The following is a 16,471-nucleotide window of genomic DNA, read 5'->3' as shown; positions in this document are numbered from 1 at the left end:
ACTTCATACCGTTTATCTTTTTCTACCATGACGCTGTTTTTCAGGAGTTGTGGGGGGCACATAGCAGCAGTGGCTCTAGATTAACTCTTTGCTGTCTCATCAGAAATCTACAGGAATTGTTTTGGCCGTTTTTTGAGGTGGATACTTCCACAAGTCTACAGGCAGTTACTTTGCTACTAGAAGCTTTAAGGATGAGTACCACACTTAAAGCATTTTGCAGCATTAATTTCCAAAGGACCATGTGAATCACAGCAAAGGCATTAGTGCTGTGTAAGCATATTCAATAATTGATGCAAACAGCTAAAATGATGACACAACAGGAAGCAAAGTGGTGATTTAACCTTCCATTCCCAGTCCAGGGAACACCAGCAGCTCAGCAGATTACTATGGAAAGGGCAGGTGTTTTTGTCACAGTTCTACAACAGCTTGTGCCAGGTTAGGTGCATCTTTGCTTTTCTGTGCCCACCCTGCAGGCAAGGTACTGCCAGAAAAGTGCACGGGGAATGAAAAGGAATCATGTCACAGGCACCAACACTCTGGGCATCTGCCAGCTTATGTAGTTAGGTAGAAATATTAGCAAACACGCGGGCAAAGAGTCCATTATGGAAATAAAGGGCATGGGAGAGCACAGAAACAATAAGCCATATTTTATATGGTTTATAGGCTGCACAGAAAAGAAATGGGAGGGAAGAGACTGAATTCTCTTCAGTCATGGGGAGATACCATGACAAAAGTCATTTGGAGAGGTGTTCAGCTCAGTTAAAAGGCAGCCCTTTCAAAGCACTTTCAAAGTTATTTTCAGCTGCAAGCAAAGGAGAGGAATATTGCCACCAGGTAGAAATTGCTCCCAAACAATGACTGGTGAAAAGGATGCCTACTGCTGAACCCCAGCCCATTTCAGATCACTTTTGGCCTGCTCTTTTTCTTTGTTGTAAGGCCCCATTTGGACAACAACAACTGCAAACCATGGGCAGCATCCCATCCTGCTCCTCCACACCAGGGCAGCAAGGGTTGGAGGCTTGCCTCTGAGGCCTGGAGGGCTGAGTACGGGCTCCTTAACTGCACAGGGAGGGTGCATCCTACTTTGGGTAGTGGCATTCAGAAAGCCCTATTTGTGCCCAAAAATTAGGAGTGACAGCAGAACAGTTCCACTTAGGTGCGTCACAGAAGAGGGATGGCGTGTAATGCCAGCTGGTGTGAAGATCAGTGGGACCACACACTGGCAGTCAGAAAGGCAGAAGACAGACCTTGCAGAAGAGCCAGACCAGTGTGGCGAGGAGTGCAGGTAAGGCTGAACAGCTTAAAAGCTTCTCCAGGACAAACATAATACCTACCATTTTGAAACGTTCCTGTACCATATAATCACAGGCACAGGACCCTGCAGGCCACAGACCAGGGGAGCCCCTACTTGTACTGCAGTACATCTGTGGGACTATGCGGTGTGTGATCCCTCACCACAAAAGATGGAGACTGAAGAAGCAGCAGGGCACGCTGAGTGCTGGGAAGCCTCAGCCTTGCAGCCTGTTTGCTTGCCCAGCCTCAAGAGCACAGCGTAAAGGCAAAGTGTGATTGTACATGATGTATGGTTTTGCCTTCAGAGCAATCTACCTCATGGTAATGAGGTGATTAGGAACGTATTTTCCCTAAGTAACCATTTTTGCCAGTAGTCAGGGGGCATTTTGTGGCCATACAGCCATGCTCTTATTGCTGCTGGATTCCTACGGCCCAGAGCCACTATCCACTTTACCTGGTACTCCAATGCACAGCACTTCCCACCTGCACCAAACAGGGTCAAGCTGAAATGAACACTTGCATGAACAGTTCAGATCATTGTACAAACATATATTAGAGTTGCAGAAGCACTGCACGTTTTCCTACTGCTATTTGGAGGCTGATGTGTGTAGCCTTAACAATAATTTGTTTATTCATCCGTTCCAGTAGCTTTGTTCCTGCCGACTTCTATCTAAAAGGTGATGTAATGCACATTTTATGAGCTATAGAACAGTTATGGCTTAAAATGAATCCATATGTACCAGAACTGGGGGGAAAAAATGATTTTAAAAAAACCTCATACACGTAAAAGCTCCACATCTAAATGGTTGTTAATACTACCCTTTGTTGATTTCTTACCTTTTCATAGCATAGAAAGAAGAATAAATGTAATACTTAATGGTGGATCTGGGCATATTTTCAGTGTGGGGAACATGGAGAGAAATCTGAATATTCAGAAATCTGTGAGCTGGAAGACAGCTTTTCCCAAAGTGGAAAAAAGCTCTTCAAATGGGGAAAGAAATTTCACTTTAAACATTTAAAAGTATTGATGTATCAATGTGGTGCTCTGCAATGTATCTTTTATGCTTGAATCAGACATTGGTAGATTCCCAGATTTTAGTTCGAAACACTTGTGCTTCCATGAGGGATGTCTGCAGTACTGTTAGCCACAAGCTGGCTGCAAGCTCAAGCATAATGTGGCTGCATCTGTGTTGACCTCAGCATGCTACCAAGGAATACACTCTAGCCCTTTGTGCTTCCTGCCCTGGCTCTGGCCATCCATTTTATGGCCAGCAAATGTCCTATGGTTTGGCTTCAAATGTCCAGTCTTGGCCTTTTTGAGCTTTCTTGTGGAGGGAGGAGTAGCCTAAGTGTAGGCTGCTTGTAAATCCAAATCTTCCAGTGGTTTGCTTCAGGACCTGGTGGGCCAGTTGTGTTGCTCCATGCTTAGATGGGACTCATGGAAGGTGATGAGCCAGTTTTTCCATGCCATAGAACTGTGATGAGGAGTACCATCAGGCTGAGCGCTCTCTCTTAGTGTTCCCTGAAGGATGCTTCTAGCCTGCATTTGAACATGCATCCTCGCAAGGTGGGCTTGAGTTTGTGTGCAGTATAGACATAACCAGTCACCTGCAGATTCTCCTGGGCTGAACCTCTTGTTTTCCTTTGCTAGTTTAGCTGGGATGTAACTCAGAAACCCCTGCTCTGTACTGGCGCAGTGAAAGGTAATTACCCTTCCTAAAGGAAAACGCAACTGCACAAACCTCCATTTAGCTCTTAAAAGCTGCTCTGATAATTGTCTTAAAATCAACCTGAAAATGTGAAGCATTAGAAAACATTACATCAGAGCCCGTTTATGCTGCTTATATAGTAAAAGTTTATTTATACAAGCAATTGCAGTGTCTATCTCATTTAGACCCCATAGGACCTTCCTATGTGGCCCTCTGACTCCATGAGAATAGAGGCAATTCTGTCTGAGCAGCTATGTATTACAAAGGAAGCCACCACCACTGCGAGAAACATTATCTTAACAAAAATATCCCTGCTGTTACCCAAACCTTGACCTACTGTGTAGTTCTTTTTCTGTTAACATAACTCACTTGACATCTTTACCTTTGTATACCACTTTGCTGTGATTCCCTATGACCCTTTTAAAGAACTATAGTGGTGGTAGAGCTTCATTGCAAAGATGAACTGCAAAGCATAGCCAAATTTGGAGAGTCTGGAGGGAAGGACGAAGGGTTGTTTGTTACTATTTCATATATAGCCCACCCCAAAGAAATAACAATAAAAGATGTGTGGCAGTCAAGACAGTATATACCCTCTGTCCTCTGTAGATAGGGCTTTCCACACAGACCCGTCCTTTCTGAAATTTCACTAGTTAGTTTTATTGCATCAGGGAAAGTAAAACAGCAACAATAAGACTGATGTTTGATGGTTCTATCCTCCTAATATTAAAAAACAGCTGCTTTTCTCTTTATTTTTGAAGGATCCAGAAACGTCTGAACCTCCCAAGTCCAGACCGTGGTCTGACATGCTCGATATCACTATTCAGTTTTTTAGGGTCTTGTCAGGGCCCAAGAAGAGCAGATCAGAGAAGTATCAGGTGCTACATTTCCCTTCCCTTTTGTTCCTGGTTATAGTTATGATAGTTGGGCTTTCAGGTGGTCTGATCCACCTCTGTTTCCTTGCTCTTTGCGTTCCTTGAGGACTATATGTTCTTATGCTCTACATCAATAGGAGACAAAAAAGTGGTTTCTAGAGATGCAGGGTGGTGGTGCAGAGGCCAGACCAATTTCCAGGATGTTGTGCTATAGCTCTACTCAAAGAATAAGAGATGGATTTGTTCTCTGAAGTAATATCAGCAACATACAGAGATTCTCAGAGATTCTCACTTTGCTGCCTTCTCAATCAATGCATCTTCTCCTTTTGATAGGATAATAGAAGTGAGGTTATCCACACTGACCTGCCCCTTCTGACTTCTCAGTCAACTAGCAAGCTTTATTCCATCAGATGAAGCATAACTTGTGTTATTCTCCTCCTGCTCACTGGTACTTAGATAGCTGGATAACTTAAAGACTTTGAAGCACAACAGGAGTTATAGTGCTGCTGGTGAGTATGGAAAACATGCACATACATGCTGTGATTTTGTTTCTCAAGCCCATCAGGCCCTCACGTGAAAGATCTTGAGTAAAACAGTATTTGCTGTTGCCAACTTCTTCACTTGTCCCTTTACACAAACTGAGACAGTACCCATGCTCTTCTTGGGACCTGCCATACCTTTAGGGTTCTCCACCCTGGTGAAGAAAGACCTAGCCTGAAAAAAGGGCAGGTCTCAGGCTCACTGCAATACCAATTGCAGAGGCAGAGCCCTCCTCTGGAAAATACTGCATCAGCACTAACCAACCAGTTCTCAGAGGGCCTTCCAAGTTACATCAGTAACCATATTAATTGGACAGGAAGACATTTCTTCCATAATTTGCTGCCTGATGTTGAGCCAGTGAGAAGAGCTGGGGAGCTTGTGGCTTGAGGCTTAGCGTCTGGTCAACCACACGGGTTTGTAGGTTTGCACAGTGGGCTCCAGCTCCATCAGGGCTCTGCACAACATCCCAGCAGGCACAAGAATGCCACCAGCTCTCACACCCTAGGAGCTGAAGACTGTGTCCTGTGCCCCACGGTAGCAGATGGGTATATCACCTCTATTTCCCCAGATGCACATTCTGTTCATCTGGACTCTGTACTTTGCTGAGAACTGGCAGGGTACAACACTTTCTGTCCTTACTGCAGGATGCAGAGCCCTCCCTCTGCACCGTCCCTACAGTGGGGGTCCCTACGATGTGGCTCCGGCTGTGAAACCCATGACACAGCCCAGTGTTGTGCTGTGGTGTGGCGAGGGCTCAGATGTCAGGAGGAGTGCTTAGCCCTCCTGCAGGCAACATTGTCCCTACCCCATCTATCCCTGGCACAGGCCTTTGTTTGCACCCCATGGGAGGAAAATAATCCCCTTGCCTCCCACCACACCTGGATTCAGCCTCCAATTTGGCACCTTGAAAAGTGGGCTGATTCTCTAACACTCTTGCCAGGACTAAAGCCGGGGTGAATGCAGCTAATTCTCACCACTCTAATTAGGTAGCAAGTTAGCAAGGGGAGACCTCACCTGTTAGAAAAATTAGAAAAACAAAGAGAAAAAGAAGGCAAGAAAGGAGGAAAGAAGGCAGGCAGAAAGAGGGAAAGAAAGGGAGAGAAAGAAAGGAATGAATGTACTCTGTGAAAAAGAAAAAAGAAAGTGCCAAGCACTTGGCTGTAGCCAGGAGTGAGGCTGGGAGCAGTCCCTTTCCTTGCATGTTCAGGGCAGAAGAGGCTGTCTTAGGCAGGGCTGAGGGCTGAGCACCAAGGAGCAGCAGGGCCCTGGGGGGCAGCTGCAGAGCGAATGCCTCCCTACATTTTCTGGCTTGCTTTGGCTGTAAGTCTCTGGGGAAGCCTTTACCAGAGCAATCAGACAAAGGTGTTCGTATTATTACCCATGGGAATTCATTGGTTCAGAGAAATGCCCTGAAAATATGTTGAAATCCAGTTACGCAGTCTCAGAAAAACAAACAAAAAAATAATCTCCAGTAGTGCTCCACCAGCTCTGCCCAAAAATCAGCATTTTCCTCAGCTTATTTAATAATCAGGTGCCTTTCTCCCCATCCCCCCAAAAGAAAAAAAAAAGGAGAAGAAATAAAAACCATCTGCTCTAGATTACTTGAAATAAAGGGGGCCAAAACCCGTATGTATGGTTTTCTTAGCTTCTCCTACACAGAGAGCCAGGGCCATGGAAACACCAGACTAAGAGGCTTAGAGTAAATCCTGGCAGTCTCAGTGCTAGAAACTCTCCCACTGATAAACAAAGCCTAATAAATAAGTTTGAGAGAAAAACTAAATGAGAGTGTGTCATTGTTGAGCAGTTAATTGGGATCCCTCTAAGCATTTGTGCTGCAAAGAACAGGAAAATTAAATAATGTAAAAACATATGTTGGCAAGAGTGAGAACATGTTAAAAGTAAACACTGCTGTTGTTATTAGTGGTAAAAATAATATTAATTAGTTGTATTACAGTAGCACCTAGTGGTGCTACTGGATCTCATCCCCAGATGAGATCAGGGTCCCCAAAACATAAAAGTCTTAAATGGATGTTGCATATAAGTGCATTCACGTGCATACCTATATAGCATACATATATAATTTACCTATATAGATGTGTGTACATAGCATATAGGTAGACAAGCAATTCAAATGATGAGGAAACCCCAGCAAGTGAAAATCAGGCTACAGAACCTTTTGTAACTTGGCTTATCTTGTTCTTATGGTTTTTTATGTTGCTGCAGTGCGGCTGTTCACAATTGTTACTTGTGGCATAGAGAATACAGGACTGTGGTTGTAGTGCAGAAGTCACAGTATATATATATGTGTGTATACTCATAGACACTAATATATATGTATATATATCTGTGTATACACACACACACATGCATGCACACACACACAAAGTAATTTTTCTTCTAACTTGGATCAGGACAACACAGACAGCTTGGCTGAAGACAGAATAAATACTGCCCCAAAGGCTCCATTTACTCACCAAGCACCATTTCTTTGCTGCAAGTGAAACTGCTGCTGTCCTTTCTGTGCATGCATGGACACATTTTGGAGAGTCATGTCTCTCCCCACCTTGCACTGTAAATCCTCCCTTAATAATGTCATAGCTGAATACTGCCCTCAGCTAAGTCAATACAGCTTTGTCTCAAAGGGTACAGAACTGCAAGTTTCACTTGCTGCTGACCTCTACTAAACCAATCCAAATAAATTAAAAAAAAACACCTTTCTTCTTCAGATGTGAATTTGCATGCCATAATACAGAGACAGTGAAAATACCCGGATGACACAGTTAACTGTAACTCTGGATTCCTTAACACATGGGAACTAATTTAATTGTTAATGTTTTAGAGCCTGGGTTTCCTGAGAAAATGAGCCCTTGCAGATTATCTGGGTTCCTGTTTCAAACAGAACACTGCTGAGGGTTTTTTTGAGAAAAAAAAAAACCACCTTGTTTTCCTTTAAAACAGCAACAGCGGAGGCATTGCAGTCTTGAGATTTTCAGTGCGGAAATTGCACGGCAGGTCGAGGCGTCAATTTAATGTTCGGAGACATGCTTCGTTTGAATGATAATTTCATTAGATTAGTTTGTAAACTTTTAATGCAGGTTGTATTATATGTCTAAGAAGAAACAATTTGTGTGACAGACTATCCTTCATAATCCCCCTCTTCAGCCTTCTGCTAACAAAAGACCCTTAATACTGAAGATGTTTTGTGGGAGGAGAAACATTTTCCAAACAAGTAGTTTCTCTATTCCAGCCCAGGTAACAAAGAGGCCTTAGGAATTTCTGTGGGCCTTGTCAGGACTGGCCCATTGGTCTTAAAGCCACCTGCTGCTTAAGCCATTGGTCAATAGATTAACTGCTGCTATTACTAAGTGTTTAGAAAAGTAAGTTATGTGGCAGAGCAAACAAAATCAACCTCCTTAACACATGTTAATTCAAAATTTAATAAATCTGCACTGAGAACAGTGAAGCGATCAAGGGGGGTGGGGTGCGCAGGAAAGCTCTTCGTATGCACCAGTCCTCCAAGCAAAGTATCACATAACAGATAAAAAGTCTTCATGGCATCTTAAACAAAAGGATAATACTCTATTTGCTTTGCAAAACTCCCTTGACACTTCCCTCCACCCCTCCACTTTCCTTCTTTTCTTCCGGTTTTCAGATGCTGTTCTGCACTGCAGGTTTTGGGCAATTTCCAAACCTCAGTCACAGAAGGTAAGTTCACAGCAAACACTACCAGTGGAGTAAATTCCTGGTGAAAAGGTGGGAACCATTCAAATACCTGCATAAGCTCTGACACTCCACAGCCCTGTATGTCGTTCTTATTCTGTAATGAAACACATGTTTTAACAGAGCACATCCCCAAAAAAAAGAAAAAGCTTTGTGCCTGCCTTCACACACAGTTGAGGACTCTGCATCACCATGGAGGGCCAGGAGGATTTCAGCAGGGGAGCCCAGGCGTTTCAGGAGGGCTATGCAGGTACTAAGCCTCGTACGGTTGGCCTGGGCAAAGGCCAGAAAGGTGCTACCAATTCTTCTTAAAATAAGCCATTTAAACCTCTTTTGCCTACTGTTCTACGCTATTTTATGAGATAAAAGAAAGACTTGGGAGAAGAATTTTGGTTTTGCATGCAGGGAAGGGGATTGAGAGTTACCAGGTGTTGGAGTAGGTTGGCTTAGGAATTCTTGGTTTGTCTGTCACAAGCTTCAAGCACGTGATATTTCTCATACTGCAAATTTAAGCAACTGGCAAAATAGAGCTCTCATTACCATTTTTGAAAGATCCACATAAGTTGCTGGAATAAACTTCCATTTCTGTGATGTATTTTCTTAACTCTTAACTTTTAAAATCCTATGTTTCATTAATAAGTAATTTGTTTCACTTATAAGTCAGTTGTAACTAAAAACTGAAAATTGGGATTATGATTGCCCTTTCTTGGATTATAATCATAGGATGGATGTTCCTGTATGAGATGAGTCTGTGTTTTGCTGAAGAATGCTCAGGAGAAGAGAAAGGTCCAGAACAGCAGCAATTCCAATCACAGGCAAGTTTACCCACTGACATTTTCCCACTGAGTGCTCAGGGGGAGGCAGAAGTGCAGAAATGCACCGTAACACATTCCTGCTCCAGAACATGCACTCTTCTACCCAGGGTGAGGCATTGCAGCTAGTACTGATCTTTTCTTCGTAAATATAATCATTTGTTACTACTGGATTTGGGATCTGAGTCTTTCCAGAGTCCCCATAAGTCTAATACCAATTTTGCCAAGCACATTCGACTAATCCCAAATGTACATGTTGGCAGTACAGTACAACTGTTAGGAAAACAAGGCATCTCCCAGTGAAGCTTTCAGTGTGGATTCCCCAGGTTCCATACACTGGGTTGTGATTTACTTGCAGACATTTAGGTCTGGCTTTGGCCGAGCCTTCCTTAACCAGGAATGCAAATAAATGCTACTGCAAGCCTCCATGCCGTTTGGAGGACCAAAGGCTCCCCCTTCACAAGGCTGCAAATCTCCCGAGAGGAGAGTGCAGCAGTAACTCCAAACATTTTCCTTGCAGACCTTGTCAAGCTGTTTTTTTTCCCCTGGTAGGGGAGCATTTAGATTTCTATGAACAAGATAAGATAAATGATTTATTGTGGCATGGTAGGTATTGCTAGGCTATCAGCTGCCATCATGGAGCCCAAGCTGATGGTCGTAGCAAGATATTAGGGGCTATCTTTAAAAAGGACATTTATCTCTGATTTTTAAAATACATCAAAGCTCCTTGCATGTCTGGCAATATTTGCGGGTGAATTTTGAATACCCTTGAATGAAATACCATTTCAGCTGGACTGGTATCCTTCCTTTCCTTCCTATGTCTAATCACCCTCCCTTCCAGCAGCCTGGTAAAATTGTGATAGAAGCTGAAAATCAGAGGCCCATGCATAATATAAGATTGCCTGTGTTGCATTCTGAATGTCTTTGAGTCCAGGACCTATCCTCCTGACAGGACGCAGTGGAAAGAAAGCCAGATCCAGCCCTGTACTTACACTCTGCAATGAGCACATACACCACTTCCATTCACAGTATCTCTTTCCAAGAAGGTGGGTGAGCATCTGTCTTTGCAGCTGACACCAAAGCTGGTTTTCAGCCAGTCTGCTGGCAAGAGATACTAGTGAGCAGGGTCCCATTTGACAGCCATAAACTCTAGGTAGTTTAACGTAATGCAGTTAAAATTAAAGCACTTGCCTGGTTTGTTGTGCGACATCCCCACGTTGCCTCTGCCTGGCAAGGTCAGCTGCCTAATATTATAAATGGATACTCCCTGATTCCTTTTCACTTACCATTGATACGATGTTGCTTTCTGTACATGTATTAATTGTATTAGCCAAGACAAAATGGGCAGTAAAGGAATATATTTTTAGATGTTGCTTTATTCGGAAAGCAGGAGACGCAGTCTCTTCTGGGTTTTGATACTCATGAGCTGAATGTTACTTTACTGCCGTGATACAGTTAAATCACATAATTTCCTTGCTGCCTCATAATGAAGAACCTAAGCCCGACTGTTTTTCCCCTTTGAGGCTAAGAATTCAAACTCTGAGAAAAGGCTTATTTTGGATCATTTTCTGTTCTGAGTGTGCTAGGTATTACACAGGGTGCAAAGGCAATACACAGTGTAGCATGACACTTAAACTGTTATTACACTTATATTGCATTTAGAAAAAAAATATTCAATCATTCATAGTTAACCTAGGAGAGCATTTTCCCCAATGTGACACTTAAATGTTTTAAAGATAATGGGATGATTTGTTTCTTTCCCCTTGAACATAAGGCAGTGAGGTTATAAGGGGAAGCAGAGAGGGGATGAAAAGTGGCTTATATTGTCAAGGTCTCCTTAACTGTTAAGCAGTGGGGGAAAGAATCAGGCTGCTTTCCTGGGCGAAAACAGAGAGATATTCTCCACTGATGACTGTCCTTCCAAGCCTTTCCTATCACAGGCTAGCAGTTAAAATAATACTCACCTACTGGGCATCCAGCAGAGTTGATCTACCTTTTCTGCTAGGAGGTTCACGTCCAGTCAAGCCTGATTAATCTGTTGCAAGTCCTGAATGATCCCAAATACAACACATAACAGCTACACCTGTTTATCAAGTCAGTTCATTTCCCTTCCCCTATTCCACACTGAAAAGGAGCATTAATTAAAACAGTAAACAAACGAGCGCCTATTCTAAATCAGAGCTGCAGGCAAAGAAGAGATAACTTAGGCTCTTGAGAAGAGGGATTTTCAGTTAATTTATGGAATCTACTGTCACTCTCAGGGCAAGGGAGCTTACGTAGCTGGGAAATTGAAGCAGACAGGCTTTGTCTAAACACTTCTTTTTCAAAGAATATTTTTTTATATATTTTAATTTTTAATCAAGCCCTTTTTTTTCCTTTTTTTAAAAAGAAATTGCTGGATTTTTCCAGTGTTCTGGTGTTCTGGTGACTCATACAGCTCCTGTGAGATCCCCAAAAGGTAGAAGAGAGGAGTTAGGAGGACAGGCAGGGAGCTGAGCTTTAAAAAAAAACAGTGAGAGAAGATGAAATGTTCTGCTAGCAAATTATTCCCCAGAAACTAATTGCTGTGTTTCCATCCACTTTGATTATTCATCGTTTCCCCAGCATTTTCATCTGGGGTGTGTACCCTGGTCCTGGCCTGGAATTGATGTGAGCACAGGTTTTTGTCCGTTCAAAGACCTGATGACTGCAGGGAGCCCACTTGAATGAAATGGTTGAAAAATAGTGTCAAAGCCAGAAGCTGGGTTACTGTACTGAGGAGCTGATGGTCTAAGGCCCACCTATAAAAGCCACCTGCTCTATGCAATATGGAAGTGAGCATATGAGCAAGCTTACAGGACTGTTACGAAGGGTCCAATCCTGCCTGCAGACATCCCCAGAGACTGCAAGGAGAGCACTGGGGGAATCAGAGAGGCGAAGCCCAGGGGCCTGGCTCCTGGTGCTGTTTGCACCCATCTACCAGACCTGGCATCAGGGCAGGCTGCCAGCCCCAGCTCTGCCTGCGATGTCGCATGGGGGAATTGCCCAGACATGGATGCTGCAAGGTCAGGGCCTGCACTTCAGCATGGTTTTTGTTTTGCTTCATTTTTTTAAGGCAGGCACATCCATATTCATTTTTTTATACAGGGGGAGAAACAGCAAATAAGCAAGGGAGTGCCTCGGAGCAGCAGGAGAAATAGGGGGCCAGACCCCCCCTGAAAGCAAAGAGGCGATGTGCTATGAATTCCCCCTCACAAGCACATTGCTGAGCTAATTGAAACTGGCTCTCCCACATCCCTGGAGAGTGCCCTGACCTCCTACCTACGGGCAGCTGGGGGGAGGGCTGGGAGGCAGAGAAAAACCCACTCCCTCTTGCCCTCTCTCCCTCTCCCTCTTCATTTTTTAATCAGCAATTCTACTCTTAGAAACCTTGCCTGCTATAGCTGCTGCTTCACGCTCCCAGGACAAGTTTCAGTTTCAACAAATCACCATTTTCTGTCAAAAAATTTGCAAGCTGCTCTTGTTATGAGCTGCTTTTCAATTTCAGCGCATAGCTAAAAAGATTATTGCTCTGCCCAAAATAAAGTACTATTGGCAGGGAGACAGTTTAAACTCCTATCAGCCAGGATTTGTCATGGTGAAGGCTGCGTTTCTCAGAAATCAAACTATCATTTTGCTTCTTACAATATGTTGGGACTCTCTCCCTGGGCTAATTAATATATTAGATGTTTTATTTTATTTAAGACTGGGATTTGAAATAATTCAGTTTGTGAAATTACATTGAAATTGTCGTTTTCATAAAATTACAGACAGACCAAAAAAAGTTCTGTAAACCTTTGTCATTTCAGATACAAACCTCTTTTAAAGCTACAGAAATGCCTTGTACATATTTCAAGTCATCCAGCTTTTCCTGGTGGCATATCCAGTAATCATGTTGACAAATTAATGGTAGAGAATTAGTTGTACATTAAAGATTTAAATTATATTATGTGGCACATTGTCATAAAATGATATAAAACAATAGGCAAATAAATGGAAATTAATTCCAGTTACTGACATGTTAGACGCAGAGTGACATCTGTACACTTCACAACTTGCTCAGCTGCCATACTTTAAAACGTAAAGCAATGGGGGAAGCAGCATGGTGCGGTGGAGTGGGAGGCAGGGGATGGGGTCAGGCCTGGTGTTTGGGAATTGTGGTGGGCCGGGCAAACCCTACCTCCACTTCTAAACAAACAAATCTGCGTCCAGCATTGCCCCTGTGTGCCCCCGGGGGGACTCAAGAAAAGTTTCCTTTGTCAAGAGGGTTGAATACCTTGTCATGACAATACTTGGGGTTTTGTATTATCCCACCCAGACCAAAAACCCGCGAGTTCCTATCAATACCAAAGCGCAATTGCTTCCCGGGGCACAACCCCTGGACTTTCAAGGGCTCAGGCACTACTGCGCTGGCTAATTATATGGATTCCATTTCCTGGTATAAAGGAATGCATTACCTGCAGCAAAGGATGCATAAAATATTGGGCGCGGGAGGCGCTAGGAGGAAGCAGAAAGCCGCCGTGAATTCAAGCCCCGGCGCTGGGTTTATACCCACAATCCAGACCCATGCTGAGAGCCTAATCACTGGGGCCATTCTTCGGGCTGTTGTCCAATCAGTCTCTGAATAGCAAAACCCCACAATGCGGAGTATGAATTAGAGGGGGGGGAATAAACGTGGGTGCAGACTTTTTTTGCAACAATACCTAACCAGGCCTTTCAGCCAAGACAACTCATGGACAAAAGCACGGCGGAAATTGAAGTAACTTTTGGAAGCCCTCGGCAGTAAGAGCTAGCTCTACGAGGGTAGCGCTGGCTTCTTTTTGTGTGGACCGGATCAATTATTCACTGGGGGGGTGAGAGGTGGAGGGAAAAGAAAAAAAAGCCTTAAAAATCAGACATTTGTATCACACTGGCCTTGGAAATCATGGCTTTTCACTGAATAAAACCAAATATTTTTGTCTCCCCCTCCTCCCCTTGTCGGATGCTGCTGTGGTTTAGGGGGTGGCTGGCGGAGTGCTTGCATTCCTCACCCTTCCCCCCCCGTACACCCGAAGAAGAGAAAAGCTTCTTGAGCTATAGAGATGTCAGGTCCGTGTTTTAAAATTTAGCTTTGTTTACCCAACAGAATGGAATTCATTACTGCGCAAAAGCGGTTCAATTTTCTGACCTTTTTTATTCAAAATGTTGGAAGTAGAAAAAAGCTCATTTGAAGGTCACAGGTTTATGTATCTATTCTCTTAAGTGTTTTAGAAATTCATATGGAGGACACTAAAGGTGGAATATGTGAAAACATACTGTTCATTGTTTACCCTAACCTTGCCACAATTATTAGATAAATGAGGGACGCAAAATGGCATTAAAAGCCATTGTTAACAGTAGAAATTTTTTTTCCCCTGAAGACTGTTCATTTTTGCCCCCGATCTGCAAAGGTCATTTTCTAATTCTTTTTACTGAGTAGTTTATATAACTTCTGCATTTCAAGTATATAAAAAGCTTTTTCAGACTTTTCATACTGCAAGTAGTAATTTGTTTCATTACCGTTTGAATTTTTATATGTAATTCCTATGGACGTTTTGATGATATTGTCAGGCTTAAAAGCTGAGAGGCTTTTCAGTGATTTCTTTTTGGTTGGGTTGTTGGGTTTTTTTAAGCCCAGATCCATTCTATCTGGATAATTTAAAATTAGTGGAATTAATCAGTCGGTGATTTAAAAGCCAAACTTTGCGGCAAATGGGACTCAGAGCAAAATTATTTTATTTTTCTACATCCGCAGCTGATTTGAAAGGCCCTTTCAGCCAGTTATCCGAAGCCAATATTTAACTGTTACTTATTCCCCTAATTTCTGTCCTTTGTCAGGGGAACTTTCCTCGCTAGATCTTGTTGCTCCGTTCCGCGCTAATTGCGGCTTACATTATATAAATGGCTTTGTAAAGAAAACTATAACCCCCAGCCTCGAAAGTTGCATGTTTCTATTTGCTCAAACTTGATGCACTTATTTTGAGAGGGTCATTTCGAGGAAAGCTGTGTAGGCACTGAGAATGTCCCGTATAATAAGCTTAAACAGAACCTTTTGTCCGGCCTAGTCTTCTCAGGCCCGAAAATTAGGCCTCCTTTTTCTGGCGGGGGGCTGAAGTGGTTCATTACCGCAGCCTCCTCCGGCAGGCCTTAGCCCAGCCATTCCCAGTACTCGAGCTCTGTAACTTCCTTAGAAAGGACGAAGGAAAACATGGCACACAAAGGTCTTGTTAGCACTTCCTATGTGAAATTAGCAGCTTTCTAAAAGGTACAACTCCAATTACCTCACATTGTGGGGACGCGCACAAACCCAACAATGAGCCCAGTCTTGCAAGTGACATGCTGTCTCTCTGGAGTTACTTCCCTAATTAGGGATGACGAAGCCCCATTCTGGCGAGTGCATCTATTTACAGTGGGCCACAATGCCTTAACTCGAGCATCCTCCTGAAAGGCCAGTGTTAAAAAACACAAGTGCTCTTTTGGCAGAGCCGTCCGTGGGGAAGCGCCGCATTCCTCGCGGCTACACCCTCCCGAAAAGGGTGGCCGCTTTCCCCGGCATTGTTCACACTTCAGGATTCATTTGGGACAATAAAGCTCCTGCCCCGTGAGCGCTGGGAATTACAGTGGACAATGGGCAGGCTTTCTTAGCGGGGTCTAATGATGGAAAAAAAGAAAAATATTTATTGCTTTTGACAGTTTCACAAGGGGCAAAAATCCTTGTCGTGGCTTTAAGTTTCCACAGCTGTTGGAGGAAGGGTGGTCATATGGACTAAAACAGTTCGGCTCCTTTGTTAAGAGGCTGAGCACAAGGGCCAAGCTGTGAAATTAAAGATTAAGTTCATTAAGGTAAGATCATTGTGCTTGCATCCTTGTTGATACAGGTGTATACAGGCAAGGCCTGGCTCGCCAGACCTATTTGTTTACCTCCTGGCTTCTCGTAAGGCAAATCAGCGGGCGAGGGCGAGGTGCTGGAGGCATGAGGCACTCGCTCGGCCCAGGACGGGGCTGGCGACCCGCAGCCTTTGTGGGCAGCACCCCTGTCCCGAGGGGGAGGAGGGCAGGAAATAGGGGGGGGGCGGGGGGGGGGGCGGCGGCAGGCACAAAACATGCCTTTGCCCAGAGGAGAAACCCGCCCCGCTTTTGGGCCAGGGTACGAGTCAGCTTCTTTCCTCACAAGTGAATTCCCTGGAGACACCGGCGGTGTTACTGCAAGGGAGGGGGAATTATTAATCCCCTGGTAGCTTATTTGGCGTAAGAGTGTTTCTGATTATTAGTTTGCTGCCGCTAAATGTTTGGATTCTTCGCTATTATGGTGTTATTTGTATTGTTAACAGTTCACAAGTTCAACAGTTTCAACTAAATTGCACTATAATATTAGGGTTCCGGTACGAAATTACTGCAGTTAATAATAAAATAAGACCTTTGTGTAGGTATATAGATAGCTTCCCAAATTCATTTAAAAAAGCTCTCTTGAATTAGCGCAAACATACTG

The 16,471-nt window shown here is 43.7% G+C and overlaps 1 protein-coding gene and 1 long non-coding RNA gene across 3 annotated transcripts in view; one reads left to right on the top strand and one right to left on the bottom strand.

Annotated features, from left to right (window-relative positions):
• Window positions 1-16,471, top strand: part of CAMKMT (calmodulin-lysine N-methyltransferase) — a 309,341-nt gene that overhangs the window by 226,201 nt on the left and 66,669 nt on the right. For both annotated transcript variants that reach the window (XM_080408606.1, XM_080408607.1), the window contains exon 11: window positions 1-16,471. This exon is cut by the window's left edge and continues 8,600 nt beyond it; it is cut by the window's right edge. The gene's annotated coding sequence lies outside the window, so the exon portion shown is untranslated.
• The window catches only part of LOC308072139, a 53,349-nt gene that overhangs the window by 8,313 nt on the left and 28,565 nt on the right, over window positions 1-16,471 (bottom strand). The window contains exon 2 of the long non-coding RNA XR_013931528.1: window positions 1-16,471. This exon is cut by the window's left edge and continues 8,313 nt beyond it; it is cut by the window's right edge and continues 26,319 nt beyond it. This is a non-coding gene — a long non-coding RNA (uncharacterized lncRNA).

Source organism: Falco punctatus (assembly GCF_963210335.1).
Source record: "Falco punctatus genome assembly, chromosome: 12".
NCBI classification, from domain to species: Eukaryota; Metazoa; Chordata; class Aves; order Falconiformes; family Falconidae; genus Falco; species Falco punctatus.
This window is presented reverse-complemented; position numbering and strand designations above follow the sequence as displayed.